A 19,542-nucleotide genomic window follows, 5' to 3' on the forward strand; every position below is an offset into this window, starting at 1 on the left:
AATTGTCTAGGTCAAAAGGAGAGGGAGTCTCTCCTTTTGTTTGGTTCAATAGGACCGGAGTGCATGCATGGGGAAGTGGGCTTCCACTTCCTCTTAATTTTAGCTCGAGGTCCGATTCGCCAAATGCTAAAATGTATATGACGGGTTTATATTATAAACTGTTATCGGTTATCGGAAATTTAGGCATCAGCTAATAATACGGGTTAGCTGAATTATTAATACGTGTCCGACAAAACAGTATTGTATAATTATTTTTAATATACATTTAATTAAATATAAATCACGTATATTTAATTTTACGAATTAATTTAGTTAATTCGCCTTAGCCCATGATATTTAATCCGTATTAAATATAATATCTCAACATCACATATTTGACTAATTACTAGTCAAATAACTCGGACTAACTGGTTAGTCAATTTTGGCATCTACATGACAGTATTTTCATACCGTCACATCTCTCGAACGTATCCTATAGGTGTGACTTTTAGGGACCAGTTGATCACCGCCATCTGTATGACAATAACGTCAAACTTATCTAGCAAGCCAACCGTTATTGATAAACGTGGATCAACTGATAATAATACCAAAGTATGCCCTTTGATCCTTTTAGAGGTTTATAAGTCCTTGCACTAGCTGTTAAGGACACCAACCCCAACAAGCTCCCACTTGTCCGTACAAGTGCATGTGCAATGACGTTATCCGCACTAACTGGAGGACACAAGCTCCAACAAACTCCCACTTGTCCGTACAAGTGTATGCGCGATAACCGATTCTCATATTCATTTAAAAATTTCTCCCACTCAATGTAAAACAATTTGCGGATCTGGATCCGCAAAGGTCGTATTTTACAATCGATCCGTATCTAGAGTGGTTTCCCCGACTAGAGAGTAACTTAACCGATAAAACGAATCCGTATCCGAGCATGGCCATGCATTTCGATTCTGACTCCTCGAGTGGCCCTGAGAAATATCGAGTACCCGATAAAGGCTGAATATTTCCTTCAACTCGACTCCTTCCGATCTAAGCACAACATGAAATGACCCAGAAAAAATCTACTTGGCCCCTGTTACGGATGACCGTGAGAAAGAAACCAAAGTCACCCAAAATCTGCCGTAGTCTCAAGAGACAGTCGATAGTCAAGAGATTCGACTCTAAGGATCACCATGGAAGTCCTATCCACGACCGGGCAACGAATGTTATAAAACATTTAGGACTCCACGTCGTTGTCACAATGGTGTCCTACGAAATATCCGTATAAATCGCCTCTGTGATTGGTCAGTCAACCGGTTGACTTATGGCTCGTTGAACCCACCATCAACCAACGTCACAAAATAATTGCCAGAGTTATCAGCTCATGTGGGCAATTAAGGACTAACAATATATGATGTTTGTTCAGTTCACTTTGTGGTGTTCAAAATCGTCGTACAATTCCACATGAAAAACAAAATATATATATAAAATATCAAAACGATGATGTCGTATAGAGTACAAAGGAGAATGAATCTGATCCATAAAAGAGTACTACAACTTAGGAACACGTTTAATTCCCATGGAATTAACGTGCCCTTCATGCTTATCTTGTCGTAATGCTTTAGTGAGAGGATCTGCTATGTTGTCATCTGTAGCAATCTTTTCTATCACTCAGTCGTAGAATCTGCTGTAACTGTTTGTTTCGAACTCTTCCAGCTGACTGCAGCGCCATTAAGAGTAAAAACGAATCCAGACTGAGATTTCGAGTCATCTCGATCCGTTTGGAAGCTAGCATCTGCGTAACCGGTTGCGCATAGCTTTTGAGAGCCTCCATAAGTCAATGCCCAATCTTTAGTCCTCCGGAGGTACTTAAGAATGTTCTTGACAGCCAACCAATGTGGTTCACCTGGTTGCTGTTGGAATCGACTTGTCATACTCAATGCATATGCCACGTCCGGACGTGTGCATATCATGGCATACATGATTGATCCTATAGCCGAAGCATAAGGAATCCGTGTCATGCGCTCTTTCTCTTCCGGTGTCTCTGGTGCCTGAGACTTGCTCAAATGCACCCCTGGAGCCATGGGAAGGAACCCCTTCTTGGAGTTAGTCATGCTGAATCTCTCTAGGACTTTGTCTATGTAAGACTCCTGACTGAGAGATAACATCCGTCGTGATCTATCTCGATAGATGCGGATGCCTAGAATTCTTTGTGCCTCTCCCAGATCTTTCATCTGGAAATGGTTTTTCAACCATACTTTCACCGAAGTTAAGAGAGGTATGTCATTCCCAATCAGGAGTATGTCGTCAACATACAATATTAGGAAGACAATCTTGCTCCCACTCGACTTGATATATAGACATGGTTCCTCGACTGATCGAGTGAATCCATTTTCTTTTATCACTTGGTCGAAGCGATGATTCCAACTCCTTGATGCTTGCTTAAGTCCATAAATGGAACGCTTAAGCTTGCACACTTTCTTAGGATGTCTTTGGATCGATGAACCCTTCGGGTTGTACCATGTACAACTCTTCCTCCAAAAAGCCGTTTAAGAAGGCGGTTTTCACATCCATTTGCCAAATTTCATAGTCATGAAAAGCAATCGCTAAGATAATCCGGATGGAACGCAACATGACTACGGGTGCAAAAATCTCATCGTAGTGCAAACCTGGCACTTGGGTGAAACCTTTAGCAACCAGTCGTGCTTTGTAGATATCTTGTTGACCTTCCACAGAATGCTTTATTTTGTAAAGCCATTTGCATTGAAGGGGACGAACCTTAGCAGGTAAGTCAACAAGATCCCACACGTTGTTCTCATACATGGAGTCCATCTCGGATTTCATGGCCTCAAGCCATAGTTTCGAGTCGGAATCGGTCATGGCACCTTTATAGGTTGCGGGTTCACTACTCGTTAAGAGTAGAACGTCATCTATGTCATGTTCCTCGACCATACCAATGTATCTGTCCGGAGGAATAGAGACTCTTCCCGACCTCCTAGGTTCCTCGGGAATGTTCACATGCCGGGATTGAAGGAATAGGTTCCTCCAATAGTTGCTCGGTATTTGGTTCTGGAATCTCCGACAAGTCGAAGGTTCTATCACTCTTTGCATTCTCGAGAAATTCCTTCTCTAAGAATGTCGCACTAGCCGCAACAAAAACACGTTGTTCGGTTGGCGAATAGAAGTAATGACCACGTGATCCTTTAGGATAACCTATAAAGTATGTCTTGACCGATCGCGGGCCGAGCTTATCTTCATGTCTCCACTTGACATAAGCCTCGCACCCCCAAACCCGTATAAAGGACAAGTTAGGGACCGTTCCTTCCATAGTTCATATGGAGTCTTGTCAACAGCTTTAGACGGACTTCGATTAAGTATTAGAGCGGCTGACAAAAGAGCATAACCCCATAATGAATCGGGTAAAACCGTGTGACTCATCATGGATCGAACCATATCAAGTAGTGTTCGATTTCTCCGTTCGGACACACCATTCAGTGAGGTGTTCCGGGTGGAGTTAATCTGTAGGGCAATCCCACAGTCCTTTAGGTGTTGATCAAACTCGTGAGAAAGATACTCGCCACCACGATCCGAACGCAGTGTTTTAATCTTTCTACCTAATAGGTTCTCAGCCCTATTCTCGGTATTCTTTGAATTTCTCAAAGGATTCACTTTTGTGCTTCATTAAGTAGACATAGCCATATCTACTCAAATCGTCCGTGAAAGTGATGAAATACCTATAGCCTTCTCGTGCGGTGATTGACATAGGACCACATACATCCGTGTGTATGAGCCCTAATAGGTCGGCAGCGCATTCCAACACCTTTGAAGGAAATCCGAGTCATCTTACCGATGAGACATGATTCACACGTGCCAAATGATTGAAAATCAAAGGCCGAGATAGCTCCATGTTTGATGAGCCGTTTTACGCGTTTCTCATTAATGTGTCCCATACGGCAATGCCATAGATACGTTTGATCTTTGTCACCAACCTTTAACTTTTTATTCATTACGTGTAATATTTCCGAGGTCTGATCTAAAACATAAATTCCGTTCATGGAAACTGCCTTGCCGTAAATCATATCGTGTAATGAGAAAATGCAAGCATTGTTTTCTATTACAAATGAAAAACCAAGTTTATCAAGCGCGAAAATAAATAATGTTTTTGGAAAGACTAGGTACATAATAGCAGTCATATAATGACAACTCAAATCCGCTTGGAAGCTGGATCACATATGTCCCCTTGGAGATGGCGGCTACTCTTGCTCCATTCCCAACATGCGAGTCCACCTCACCCTTTACGAGGGGTTCGATGTTTCGGAGCCCCCGCACATGATTACACAGATGAGAACCACAACCAGGATCAAGTACCCAAGTTCCGTAACTTGCGTGGTTAATCTCAATCATATGAATAAAAGTAGAAGAGAGAGAAGACATACCAACAGGTTTAACACGACCTGCCTTTAAGTCCTCATGATAAACAGGACATGTGCGTCTCCAATGCCCAATCTTGTGGCAATGATGGCATTCCATGTTTTCACTCTTGCTCTTTGTCATGCACGATGAGTTGCTCGCCTCACCAGGACCACTCTTCCCCGAACCCGACTTCTTGAACTTCGCCTTACCTCTTTGTTAGGTTTGCTGGAGCTTTGCCCTTACCTTTCCCTTTGTTTGACACAACGAGAACATCCTGTTTCGAGCTCCCACCGAACTTCATGTCCTTCTCGGTGCATGTACGAGGAGGGAGTGCAATTCATGGGGAGTTTTCTTCAAATCATTCATATAGTAATTCGCTCTGAATTGCGAATAACCATCGTGGAGTGAGTGAAGAATACGGTCGATAACAATATTCTCGCTGATGTTACGTTAAAGGTCTCCGGTTTCTCGACATTCTCAATCATGCTTTGAGAATGTGTGGGCTAACCCGGTTGGCCCTTTCTCGAGTCTCGCATCAAAGAAGCGAGTGGTATGCTCATAGGTCACGATTCTCGGTGCTTTCGAGAATTCCTTAGTGAGCGTGGTGAAAATCTTGTTTGCACCTTGGGCTATGAAGCGTTTCTGCAAATTGGGTTCCATTGCAAAAATAAGTACGTTCTTTACCGCACCCGCTTCTAAAGCGAAATCGTTATACTCGTTGATTTCGTTAATTCCAGCCGTGGGGCCTGGGTTTAACGGCATGGGCTCAAACGGATATCCGAGCTTCCCGTCGCGGCGGCGGCATTCCGTAATGCCCTCCCGATCCATGAAGTTGGATCCGTCATTCTTCAGTCGAGTAGACTGATTCATCTGACTCATGAAGATCCTAAGCCAGGACTCACGGTCCAATGTGGCACTTGGCATTGGGTTATCACTTGAACCAGCCATTTGTTGTTTAGCAGTTTAATACGTGATCTACACTGAAAAAGAAGAAAAACAAAACGAAATAAGCAACTCATCGAGGTGATTTAAGTCTATTTTAAAATTCATTTTAAACATGTAGACTCTTGCACTTTGTATAATTGATCTCCCTCAAGAATGATACAAGTGATCCCAAGACTCAATTTGATAAATTGATAAGCCAACTGTTTAGCTAATTCTTTCGTAAGAACTCTTGGTCGATAGATTTCCGTAAATCCTATCTATAGTCCACCATGATCACGGGATCGTACGAGTGACCATAGTGTTGAGATAAAATAGGTCAATCGGTTCCAACTTACCCGACGTAGAAGGGGTCATAGTATGCCTACCGACGAAGAAGGGACTCATTGGAGTTTGACCTATAAAGACCGTTCTCAATTTTTTTGGTTTATACGAGGAAGATCCCATCAACAAAATTATAATTCATTTTAAGTGAACGAATAACTAGCGTCTGTCGTGAATGAATTTATTTGGATGATGGCTTAAAACGTGTGACATGAGAATGTCAATGAAAACTAACTCGTGACCTCTATATGTGTCAGTTTTCATGCAATAATTAGGTGGTTTGGTTTTTAGGCGGAAAATGATGCAAATTATCGTAACAAAAAATAAATAAAGTAATGCAATACGTAAATAAAAATTTCCTAGTGTGGCCTATCCTAGTAAAAGAACATAATACAACTTTGGAATCCACCGTTGGACCCGAAAAGCTTGTCTTGATGTTCCATCTTGATCCAAGTAGCGGGAGTGAGCATTCGGTCTCCATCTTTGGTCTTCTCAAAAATTACAATTTAAAATTACAAATATAAACCTATTTACATTCTAATTAAAACTGTAATTACAAGTGAAAAATCCAAAACCGAGATGCGAGATCTCAAAATACAACCAAGACCGTGTTCCATCATTACGGTAACACGTTCTACTAAGGCCACACTAAGTTACAATCAATTGTAAAAATTAAATACGTAATAAAAAGGCATTCACGGCATTCATAATTAACGATAAATAAAATGCATCAACTAAAAACAAATTCATTCGTGACATAATTCCGTAATTATGTTAAAATTATCCAAACCACCTTTTAATGATTAAAATTCATGTGATAAAACCGCTTCTATCATTTAATTTTAATCCATTATAATCCGTCATTTTAAAGACGCTTTAAAACAACTATATGGTACGTGAGTGAACCGATTCACTATTAAGCGAGTGTACTATATCCGTATAAAGTACATATTGAAGCCAAAAGAAAATTTAAATCAAAAGAAACAAATTTTCAAAGTCAAAAAGCAAAAAACCCTCGATCCAAATGACACAAGTGTTCGATCGAGGACAAAAAGGGCTCGATCGACTGAACTGCAAGTCGATCGAGAAGGTTGCCAAAGCGAGAGTGCTCGATCGATCAACTGGTGGTCGATCGAGTACTTTTATCGGCTAATCTGCTCGATCGAAATACGAGGACAACTCGATCGAGCAAAGAGGGTTCGAAAAGGGTCGATCGAGCACAACAGGACTCGATCGATCAAAACAAGACATAAATGGCACTTTCGATCGAGTAGAAATACGCTCGATCGAATGCAAAATTATTGGTGAAACTTCAAAACCCTCGTGAAAACATTTTGGCGAGACAAAATCAATTGCAAATTCGATCAAAAACGCATTAAAACAAATTTGACAATTGACAAAAACTTGACATGTTGCTATAATCTCTGTATAAAATAACAACATGTAAAAACAACATGAAATTTGAAACAAAACAGTAGTGTAAAACATGGCACGGTTTGGTTTTCGAGACAAAACAACAACAAGAGCAATCGTGTAAACAAGACACGGTCCCCAATGCAACCAAAAAAAAAACGCAGCAAATTAAAAAAATTTCTCAAGGTAAAAAAAATATGGCTGCCGAGTGAAAAAAATATGAGCCGTGACATTTTTTAACCATAATTCATCGTTTCAACAATCGTTTGATGAAAAACACATATAAAATTTTACGTGGCCTCGCTCTGATACCACTTGTAGGTTAATATCCGTATACTACCCTTTAATTGCAGGACTATAACGTAAAATTTACATGCAATTTATAGTCATAAAACGATAAACACAATGAAATGATTAATGTATAGAAATAACCTCGGGTCCTTTAAATTGCGGCGTAAAAAACGAAAATCAAAGCGATTTCCTCCTAATCGTTACACCCAAGACTTTGTCCGAGATATGCCCTTGTGCTAGAACGGTGTTCTCCGATTGCCTTGCAATATAGGGAGAACTGATGTGAGTTTTGTCGAGATGAGAGATCTCGGGTTTTTCGAGAGAGAATGCTCTTCAAAACCCTAGTTTTTCTGCAAATGAAATTGTCTAGGTCAAAAGGAGAGGGAGTCTCTCCTTTTGTTTGGTTCGGCCGGACCGAGTGCATGCATGGGGAAGTGGGCTTCCACTTCCTCTTAATTTTAGCTCGAGGTCCAGTTCGCGAAATGCTAAAATGTATATGACGGGTTTATATTATAAAAATCATTATCGGTTATCGGAAATTAAGGCATCGGCTAATAATACGGGTTAGCTGAATTATTAATACGTGTCCGACAAAACAGTATTGTATAATTATTTTTAATATACATTTAATTAAATATAAATCACGTATATTTAATTTTACGAATTAATCAGTTAATTCGCCTTAGCCCATGATATTTAATCCGTATTAAATATAATATCTCAACATCACATATTTGACTAATTACTAGTCAAATAACTCGGACTAACTGGTTAGTCAATTTTGGCATCTACATGACAGTATTTTCATACCGTCACATCTCTCGAACGTATCCTATAGGTGTGACTTTTAGGGACCATTGATCACCGCCATCCGCCTATGACAATAACGTCAAACTTATCTAGCAAGCCAACCGTTATTGATAAACGTGGATCAACTGATAATAATACCAAAGTATGCCCTTTGATCCTTTTAGAGGTTTATAAGTCCTTGCACTAACTGTTAAGGACACCAACCCCAACATATGGGGCCGAGGCAGTTATTCCCTCTGAGGTGCAAGTACCGACACATCGATATGCCAATGCCACCGAAGATAGGAACCAGGTAGAAATGACCAGCAACCTGGATACCATTGATGAGCCAAGGACCAGCGCCCAAATCAGGATGGCAGCCTACAAGCAGACAGCAGCCAGGAGTTACAACAAAAACGTAAGGCTGAGAATGCTGCAGGTAGGGGACCTGGTACTCAGGAAGGTATTCCCAAACACCAAGAATCAGAGTGCAGGTATATTCGCCTATAATTGGGAAGGTCTCTACCGCATAGAAGGCATCGTGGGTAATAGGGCATACAAGTTGGAGACTATGGATTGTCGTTTGTCTTTCTTTCGCATTAATTGTTTACTTTTGTTCTCGCTATGTTCTTACTACTAATCTACTTCAGTCCTTAATATCGTATTTTAATTAGAATAGCCGCATTGACTCACAAATCTTTAATCGGTAAAATCTTACCAAAACAGACACGGTGTAATCACCTTCCCTGTCTGCGTCCCTACTACCCACACATGTCCCCACACCCGCGTGTCCTTCCCATCTCCTATCCTCCGTCTTAACCCATCCTCCAACACCCTTCGAGCCTCCATTATACTCCTCCAAGTATAGCTTGGATTATGCCCAACCACCGCTCCTGAAAAGTCACCATTCGGGAAATATCTCGCCTTCATAATGCGTGCCCATAAACTGTCCGGACAAGTCAGCAACCACCATGCTTGTTTACCAAGCAACGCGAGGTTAAACAAGTTGAAATCCCGAAAACCCATACCTCCTTCCCCTTTGGGCCTACTCAACTTCTTCCACGCCACCCACGCCATCCCACGATGCCCCTCCTCATGACCCCACCAGAAGCGTGACACCAACGATCGAAGCTTATCACAAAAACTAGCGGGGATTTTGAACACACTCATCACATAGGTAAGGAGTGAATTGGCAACTGCCTTTATAAGAATCTCCTTACCAGCCCTAGACAAGATTTTCCCGCGCCAACTCTAGAGCCGTTTACTCAGCTTGTCACGAATAATATCTGTGATCGCCTTCTTGGACCGCCCAACAACCGTTGGTAGCCCTAAGTACCGCTTCTGTTCTACCACCTCCCTCACTCCCAACCGTGTGGTCAGTCTCCCCCGTTGCTCTCTCGGCACACCTCTACTAAAAGAGATAGTAGTCTTTTCGAGACTAACCAGTTGTCCCGAAGCTGCTTCATATTTTCGCAATATATCATTAATAACCTTCGCTTCCCTCATCGTTGCACGCGCAAAGAAAATACTATCATCCGCAAAGAGCAAGTGGGAAACCGCAGGGGCACTACTCGACACCTGTATTCCATAAAGCGAGTTACACTCAACATCCCGTCTCAAGAGATTAGAAAGAGCCTCCGCACAAAGAATAAAAGATAAGGAGAAAGTGGATCACCTTGTCTAAGTCCTCTTGTGGGCCGAAATTCTTCCGAGGGTTCACCATTAATAAGAACGGAGAAAGTAACCGTAGAAACACACTCTATCACCCTTCGAACCCAGGCCTCGTCAAACCCCATAGTAGTAAGAAGTCGTCGCAAAAAGGACCACTCCACACGATTGTAAGCGTTCGCCATGTCAAGTTTAATCGCCATAAATCCTTCCGTATGCCTCCAGTTTTTCATATAATGAAACAATTCAAATGCTATCAAAATATTATCCGAGATGAGCCTCCCTGGTGTAAATGCACTTTGGTTTTCCGAAACAATATCACCCAAAAAGAGCTTCAACCTATTCGCCAGCACCTTAGACACAAGTTTGTACACCACATTACAGAGGCTAATTGTCGAAAATCATGAATTTTGTCCGGAGCTTTCTTCTTCGGGATTAAGACTATATTAGTCTTATTAAACTCAGCTGGCGATGCTTTCCCTCATAATATTCTCAACACCGCTACCACCACCTCGGGTCCAATAATGTTCCAATATGACTGATAAAAGAGTCCATTCATACTATTCGGTCCCGGTGCTTTCAACGGATTCATTTGATTAAGCGCGTCACTAAACTCCTCCTCATAGTACTCTGCTCTCAACATCATGTTCATACGCTCACTTACCCTCCCCTCAAGACCAACCACCACATCCTCAAAACTAGTTGGGTTCGCTGTAGCAAACAACTCCCGAAAATAACTCACCGCCACAGTAGACACGGCATCATCCCCAAATCGCTCCATCTCCATTATCATCAATAAGCTTGCATATATGATTCTTCCTCTTCCTCTCCACGGCTCTAGCATGAAAAAATTTTTTGTTACGATCCCCATCACGGAGCCACAAAGCATGTGATCTTTGGCGCCAATATTGTTCTTCTTGACGGTACAGTTCTGCAATTTCCGCCACAAGTTTCCTACGACGCTTTGCTTCCTCCTGAGTTCTTGCCCCACCATTCAACCGCGCCAATTGTTTACGCTTCCTATCTAAAGCCTATTAATCTTCCCGATACTAATCTTCTTCCACGCCTGGATTTCTTTCGCACAAGCAGTAATCGACCTCCCTAAATCCCCATTCCCCTTCTCCACACCTCTCACAACCGCTTCTTCACACCCCTCCGTACCCACCCAAATCTGCTCAAATCTAAACCTACGTCTTCAAGTCCCACCCACATCCCGTTTATCGAACATCAGCTTTATAGGAGGATGATCGGACCACTCACGGTCCAAGTGAAGCCGCTTTGCAAACAGGAACACCTCCAGCCAAGCACTCGTACACATAGCTCGATTCAACATACATTGTCTATTTGCGTCCCCAATGATACGGTCGTTATGTACCAAAAATAAATACCTAAGTATAACTAACAGAAGCTAGCGATAAGTAGGGTCGATCTCCATAGGGAGGCTAAGTATCTATATGTAAGTCCGTCTATCTAGTCACAATTGGGGGGTTTTAATTTATTTTCTAAACTACTGAAGGCAAAGGCAAGAGAAATAGAGACAAGAGCAATAAAAGCGAGAAAAAGCTAAGATGTGATCAGATAGGAAGAGATATGTCAGGATTTCGGTTCACCATGGCAGTTTACTAACTCAATCATAAATAGTCTAGACAATCTACTGTGAGAAGGGAAAGGGAAAGGTCCTTCCGGTCCGCTATCCACCCTAGATTACTACAAATTAACTTAACTTTCGTCCTCATTAGGTAGTCTACTGTTCATAGCAGGTCTGTTCATTCCAATCTTCCGATCCAGGAGCGAATTTAACCAGATTAAAGTTATTTAGAAGCGTGCCCTCAACTAAACGTATTACAGTTATATTGCTATGGGCACAGGTTCTTACAATTAATCATCTAGCCTATTCACAACATCGTCACTTTACTGCCATGGCTCCCCTAGTCCTAACATAAGGAGATTAGCTACTCATGTTATCAGATTTAACAATAATAACAATAAATATGCTAAGAGACATGATAAAGAGATTATAAGGAAGAAGCATATACTAATAATGACAATAATAAAGCAAGAATTAAAGAACAAGGAATTAAAGTAAAGCAATAAAGATTCGATTGAAGTTAAGAGTAAAGAAAGATTACAAAAGAGAGAATCCGACAATAAGAGCAAAGTAGCAGCAGAGATTAAGAGAGTAAAAAGCTATGTAAAACGTAATTCAGAATGTCAAGAAGTGTTTATGACCTAATGACGACTTCCATTATATAGGGAAGCGTTTTTATTAACAAAATAAACCTAACACGGAACAATTAACCCATGTAATCTAGCTAACCACTCGATCAAGCCTTTTCAAACTACTCGATCGAGTGAATCTTCAGCAAAACCGTTCGATCGAGCAACTGAGGCTCTCGATCGAACACTCCCAAAATAGCCATCTTCGATCGAGCATAGGAACCACTCGATCGAATATCCGCAGTAGCCAAACCACTTGATCGACCATCCAAAGCCCTCGATCGAGTGTCTTCCACATAGATCAGCATCAAACTCGTCTGGTTAGCCTTCCAAGGACCTCCCTTCACGCTTCCCGAGGTATGACTTCTGCTCTAAATCTTCGTCTCCTTAAAATCCATGCAAAGTGGGACGACTAAGGTACGATTCCACTACTTTTGGATCCATTTATGCAATTAAGACAAAACAAACCAAAGTAGCCAATTCGGGACATTTTGCAATACAAAGCAACGTAAATGGCATAGAAATGCGTGCAATAGAGGCTAAAACGTCTATATAAATTGCACGTATCAAATCTCCCCAAACCGAACCTTTACTCGTCCTCGAGTAAACTAAATGCAAACGAATGGAACGGATATGAAAACTCAGAGCCAGCTATAACTTGTCCACTTAAACTATTTAATGCAATCAAGAATTAACAGTTATAGCTACAGCAGTCAATACGCAAACGAGTTGTAATATGTCTATAAATAAGCTGACCTGCCGACCTTGCAAGACCATTAAAATCGGACTCTCACAGGTCACTCTTCTCTCATGAAGCAAAGGGTGAAAATAAAAGTGTAAGAGAAGAATCGGAAAACAGTCACTCACCTAAACTGCGACCTATATAACATGCATGCAACAAAAATGATAGACGATTCCAATCACCATACATACATTCCAACCAACAATGTCCGTCACAGCCGAGGGCTTGCAAATGATATGGGAGAGTGAGGTTACAAGTAAGAAAAGGCAAAACAGGTTATGGAAATGTGGGGGTAAAGCGTCAAGCTAGCACCTAAACAGAACCATATAAGACTATCCAATTCTCAGCTGACTAGAAATCGAACACAAGTGCCCTTCTTTGGCACAAAACTAACTAACTAATACACAATCTCCTCAAAAAGATATAAATAAAAACGGAGGAGTAAGACCGTCACAAAATTCCCTTTTTTAATACGGTCTATTTTTCATTTCCAACTACTCTTTTTTTTCTTTCTTTCTTCTTTTTTTCTGTTTCTCACGTTTTTTTTTCTTTTTTTTCATTTTTTTTTTCATTTTTTCCATGCTTTTCTCATTTTCCTGCCCGCGTTTCTTTCTTTTCTACCAACTCCATATAAATGAGAACAAACCAACTCGCGGCAATAAGAATATACCACAAAAATTACACGAAACTAGCTTGACTAGCTGGCTTAATTTGGGTGTAGTTAATGGGTCAAAAGGCTATTTTTGGCTAATGGGGAGCTAAATGGGTGAAATAAAAGAAAGGGAAAATTGTAAGCACCTCCCTGCATGTGACACCAACCACAAATCCGAATGTATGCAAGCAAAAGGCAATCGAATTTCATAAAAGTGCAAATGTGATGAACATGCTATGCAAGGAGTACTACTCTCAATTCCTACATGAACTGGTCATGAATGACACCAGTTATACGGCTAAAAAAACTTAGAAATTATAAAGTAGCTTGCCAATTTTATCTGGTCAAGTCTATACAATCAGCTATATTTTCAACATTAACTCGTAGATATGCGCATGACTAAGCTATTAACTGCCGATTAAATGCAAGGCTCAAGTGATATGACAAGTTAAAGTGCAAAATCATCATGGAAATCTACTGTTTCGACTCAACCTAAATGCAAAATGAAACGTGAATTTTTTTTTTAGGATTTTTCTAATTTTTTTGAGGTTTTTCATTTTTTTTTTTGAAATAAAGTACAAATGCAAGCAGAAAAATAAATGTGAATGCAAAACAAATGCAAATGCAGACTCAAAGGATGCAATACCCAAAACAATCTCCCCAAACCAAAACGGACAACGCCCTCGTTGTCCTCCAGCATACACCAGCAATATATATAATGGGAAAGGAATAAAGACAACCAATAAATGAATGAATAAAATAAATAAAATGGAGATGAAAATAAATAAAAGAGCAAAAATACATACAAAATGACGAACTTCCCCAAACCGGCCATAAAACTGGGGAAGTGAGTAGACCAGCAGCTACTCGTCAACAGGATCCTCCTCCTCCTCCTCACCCACCACTGTGTAGTCAGGATCTCGCTCCTGCTCCCTTCTCCTCCTCTCGTCAGCTCTGGCCCTCTCCTCCTGCTCGGCTATATCTGCCTCGCTCTCTGGCTGCGAGTACCTCTCCGCCGGGAACCGGTAGAAAGAAGGGTATGGCCAGCCCTCAGGAATGGGACGTCCTCTCCTCATATGATAATCGTACAGAGGGAACAAGGCAAGCGCCTGATCCCGCTCTATACAAGCCTACCTGGTAAGCAACTCAAAAAGCAAACTGTCACGGCGCCCTTGGTCAATGACCTCGGACGCCTCAAATGGTGGAGGAGGAACAAAATTAGCCGGGTAGACCGACTGTGTAATAGAAGGAGTGGGGATAGGGATCTGTGTACGCGTGGGCGTAGAAGACTGCCCAGTCTCAGTCGGTGTGGATCCCTCTCCAGTCTCAGGTCTCTTCCGCTTCTTAGAAGCGGAAGTAGTGGTAGGTGGAGCGAGTGGAAGGTGGTAGAAAGGCAAAGGTGGAGGCAACCTACCCCTCACAGTGGTCAAAGGTGTAAGATGGGGTAGGTCGGGAAACGGAAGGGTCATGGACAAGGAACCACAAATCTTCCAAGTCCACTGGTCTGAAGCTAACCAAAACATTGCCAACATGGCAGAAACATCTAGGTACTTTTCCTTATCTACATATGCCAAGTCACGGGGAAAGTCAGTGAAGATAGAACGGGCGAGGTAGGTGGCTATACCTCCACAGGTAATCATGCCCGTCTTCTTCTTCCCGACAACATTAAAATGCTGAGCTGTCAGATAAGCAATGTTAAAAACAAAGGCGCCCTCGCTATCAATGTTTAATTAGCCCCGTAAAATCGACAACTCAACATTGTTAATGTTATTAGGCTCTTTACAGCCAAAAATCGTCCCTCCAAGGAGACGTAAAAAGTAACGGGCTGGGGGAAGGTGAACATGAGCCATCGTGCGCTCCTCAAAAGGGGTCTGTGCCAAGGTCCGCCAAAGTAAACGTAGGACATTCCTAGGAGAGTCCAGCGCACCGTGGGAAGACAAACCTAACCTACTCCCAAACTCATCTAAGGTCCAAGTGGTAGTTCGGTAAACAACCGAAAGGAGACACAAGGGCTCTGCGGGTCTGTGTCATAAGCGGCAGCTGAAAAGGTAAAGGAGCTGAAAAACTCAAGGGCCAGTTCCATATAGGTCAATGCACTCATGGTGGTCAACCCAGTCATCCCCGTCCCGTTTAACAACTCAGCAACAGGCTCGTAAATCCCCCGTCTCTCAAGGGTAGTCCGACACAAGAATTTCGTAGAAGTAATGTCACAACGCTCTAAGTTATAAAAACGAGTACGATGAATCGAGTTAACGAAACGTACCTCAGGATAGTCAGGATGCGGGTCCAAGGAGTCATCGGCAAAGAACGTGGCAGTGGCACGTCCAGCAGCAGGAGTACCTCGTCCTCGACCCCGTCCACGTCCAGTAGTACCCGAAGAAGAAGCCAGTCCAGGAACTGGGCGGGGTACTAGGGTAGATCTGTAAGAAGCTGTGACAGCGGGTGACGACGCAGCAGGGGTCGTCACCGAAGAAGGAACAGTACCAGTTGTAGAAACAGTTGTGGCAACGGTAGTGCTAGTAGAAACGACGGTGGCAGCATCAGGGACCACCGTCTCTGACAGGGATGGGGTAACAGTAGAGCTAGTCGAGGGCATTGTGTTACTATCCATCCTAACAATCAAATAAGTCCTATAATCAGTTAAATAAAGCAATTACAACATGATTTCTCCAATTGACCCAAAAATTTCAAAGCCCTAACCTCAAATAAGGTCGAAAAACGGCAATCAATTAACAAGAAATAGGAGAAGTAGACTTACTTGATAAATACCCACAAGAAGATGCAAAGAATCAACAAAAATCGCAACAAAACAGTCGAATTAAAACTCGACTTGCACAAACCCTAAAACCCGAAATAAAATGCAACAAACGCGAATTTGAAAGGGAAAAATGGGGGCTTTTGTTGAAAATCTGACAATAAACACAATGTGGGAGGTGCTTTTGGTAAAAGGGGAAGAATAATGGAGGATTTGGGGTTTTTGTTGAGGTTTTTATCGCAAGAAGAAGGAGAAAAGAAAAATTAGAATGAAAATAGGAAGGGAAAAGTTTTCTTCCTGCGTGATATAAGCCTTTATCACTCGATCGAGTGATTTGAAACCACTCGATTGAGTACTTTTCCCTGCATTCCATTCGATCGAGTAAAAAGCCTCTCGATCGAGAACTCTTCTTTTTTGACAATTCGATCGAGAGCCGGAAACTGCTCGATCGATCTCTTTTTCTGAGCAATCCTCTCGATCGAGTACAAAAAGCACTCGATCGAGGTGTTTCCTTTGGCAGACATCCCAATGCGATAAATCTTTCCCAAACCTGCATAAAAACATATAGAAATTCTTCCCGCAAATACCAAATTCACAAAAATGCAGTCTATATTCGGTTTTATGCTAAAACTAACTACGCTATAGTCTAACAGTCTAAAAACGCAATTAAAATGTTTAACGGAAATTCAAAATTACAAAGTGTTACAACGGGGCATTCCCCGCTCATCTTCCAAAACACTGTAGTAGCCCAAAAGAGGGCTTCTTATTGGAGGAGGTCCGTTCAGCATCGCGGACCGTCCTTTTGGATCGCCATGAGCTTGTACTCGAACTGATGGAAGGAGAATAGTTTGCGTCTACATACGCCTTCACCTTCTTCTTTCCTTTTGCATTCTTATCTTTATTGGTGGCATCCCCATTACTTAGTTTGACCTTCACTGTACCATGACCAACAGCATCTCCAGTATCCACTCTATTTGTACCTGCAGTAAGGAAAACAACAGAATGGTCCTCCTTTCGCTCTCAGTCTGAGGCGGAGGTGTCACTATGGCAGCACAATATTTAATATTTTCAGCTGGAGTGTCTGTCTCCGGGTCAATAGAGGGTAGGGCATTGCAAGGTTGAACTTGCATAGGGGCCCTACGAGCTTTTGACTGATAAAATATCAGCTCCTCATCTCCTTCCTGGAAGGTAAAGGTCTTTCCCCCGACATCAATTACTGCGCGAGCAGTAAATAAGAATGGTCGCCCTAAAATGATAGGGGTATAAGAGTCTTCGGGTATGTCTAAGACCACAAAGTCAACGGGAATAAAGAATCTCCCGATTTTCACAGGTATGTCCTCTAAGATACCTAGTGGCCGTGATATACTACGGTCAGCCATCTGAACGGTCATATTGGTACAATTAAACTTGGTCAAACCCAGTCTCTTAGCAAGAGACAGAGGTAAGACACTCACGCTAGCTCCTAAGTCACATAGAGCATTGTCAATTAAGTGGGTTCCTATATGACAAGGAATTGAAAAGCTACCCGGGTCTGATTGTTTGGGTGGTGTCTTATTCTGAACTAAGGCAGACCCTACTTCAGTGAGAGCCACCGTTTCATGGTCACTTATATATCTCTTACGCGATAAACTTTCTTTCATGAACTTCATGTAAGAGGGTACCTAGGTAAGCAGTTCGGCGAAAGAAACGTTGACATGAAAGCTCTTCAGGATTTCAGCAAATTTCCCGAACTGTTGGTTGGCCTTGTTATTCTGCAATCGCCTTGGAAAGGGAACCGTGATAGGGATTTCTAACCGTTTGTTTCTTTCCGCAAATGTCTCAACAGGTTCATCAATATTTCTGATCGATCGATCCCTTTTTCCACTTGATCGTGGTCTTTCAGCAACATTTTTATTCGATCGAGCATCATCAATCACTCGATCGAAATTCCCTTTATCAACATCACTCGATTGAGATTGGTTTTCACTCGATCGGTCATTTTTCTCAGCAAATTCATTCAATCGAGGCATTTCCTCCTCTCGATCGAAGTCTTCATTATCAGCCTTACTCGTTCTATCACTATCATCACTAGATCGAGTACTATTTCTTGCATTTCTACTAGATCGACCACCAGGAATGACTCGATCGAGGAATTTCCTTGGATTTAGCATTGTTTCATCCACTAGCAACTGTTCACTCTCAGCAAAAGTGTTTTCCGGGTCTGATATGTCTTCACCAGTCGACATTTTGGGTCCTTCATAAGAGAGACCGCTTCGCAAATTTATCAGGTTAATCGTCTCATGTTGGTTCTTATCAGGTTGAGACGGTAAATGAACCAGCTTCCTTGAAGATTGGTTGGCCGCAAGTTGAGCAATTTGAGATTTAAGTAACTTTATCGACGCATCTTTCTGTTGGTCACTCTTCTGCACTGAACAGTCAACGATTGTATCATTAACTTCAACTCAGTCATCTCTCTTACACCACTAGAAGAAGCTCCTTGATTCGGCGGTGGAAAATATGGAGGCTTTTGAAAGCCTTGTTAAGCCTTGTGAGGCGGGATGTAAGGTTGTTGCTGCTGCGGTGGAGGTGAAGGGTTTAAAACATTCTGACTAGTCCATCGCAAATTGGGATGGACTCCACACTGATTGTTATAATAAGAACCTCTTTGCCTATATTGCTGAAAGGCAAGAACTTGCTCCTTCTCAGTTAGACAGTCAACAGAAGTGTGACCGTCATTACTACCGCACCTCTCACATGAAACGGTTTCTTGTCTAGTCAACAAGTGAACCGTCTGTTGATCACCAGCACTCTGCAATTCCAACCTATCGAAACGGGCATTCATGGCTTCAAGTTGAGCCACAACTGCATTATCAACAGAATTAACTATCCGAATACCATCTCTCGGGTTCCCATACTCAGCACAATGGGTGGCCATCTCCTCTATTATTCCCCATCCCATGTCATCATAATTATTCTTCTGAAATCGCCCATTTGATGAGGCGTCCAAGATAGCTCGATGGTCATCATACAACCCATTATAGAACTGGTTGCATAAGAACCACTGATCAAAACAATGATGAGGAAGAGACCGCACCAACTTCTTAAACCGGCACCAAGCTTCATAGAAATTCTCATCTGGTGCTTGCTTGAAACTGGTAATTTTCCCTCTCAGCTCATTGGTTCGTTGTGGAGGAAAATACCTTTTATAGAAGGTAAGGGCTAGGGTCTCCCAGTTGGTGATCCCTGCCATGGTTCTGTCAAGATCTGTGTGTTAGGTTCATATACCTATTATTAGACTCCTCTAATAGTGAACTAATTAACTTGTTAATTATTTGTTCTTTAGCTCTAGTGCATGCATAACAAAATGAAAGATTTATAAGAAAA

General features: G+C 41.9%; 1 non-coding gene across 1 annotated transcript; it reads left to right on the top strand.

Annotated features, from left to right (window-relative positions):
• The first annotated feature begins 19,226 nt into the window (after positions 1 to 19,226).
• Positions 19,227 to 19,333, top strand: LOC141636613 (small nucleolar RNA R71). Its single transcript, XR_012541218.1, has one exon. It is a non-coding gene; the product is annotated as a small nucleolar RNA R71 (small nucleolar RNA).
• The last annotated feature ends 209 nt before the right edge of the window (positions 19,334 to 19,542 follow it).

Source organism: Silene latifolia, chromosome Y (genome assembly GCF_048544455.1).
Source record: "Silene latifolia isolate original U9 population chromosome Y, ASM4854445v1, whole genome shotgun sequence".
Classification (NCBI taxonomy): Eukaryota; Viridiplantae; Streptophyta; class Magnoliopsida; order Caryophyllales; family Caryophyllaceae; genus Silene; species Silene latifolia.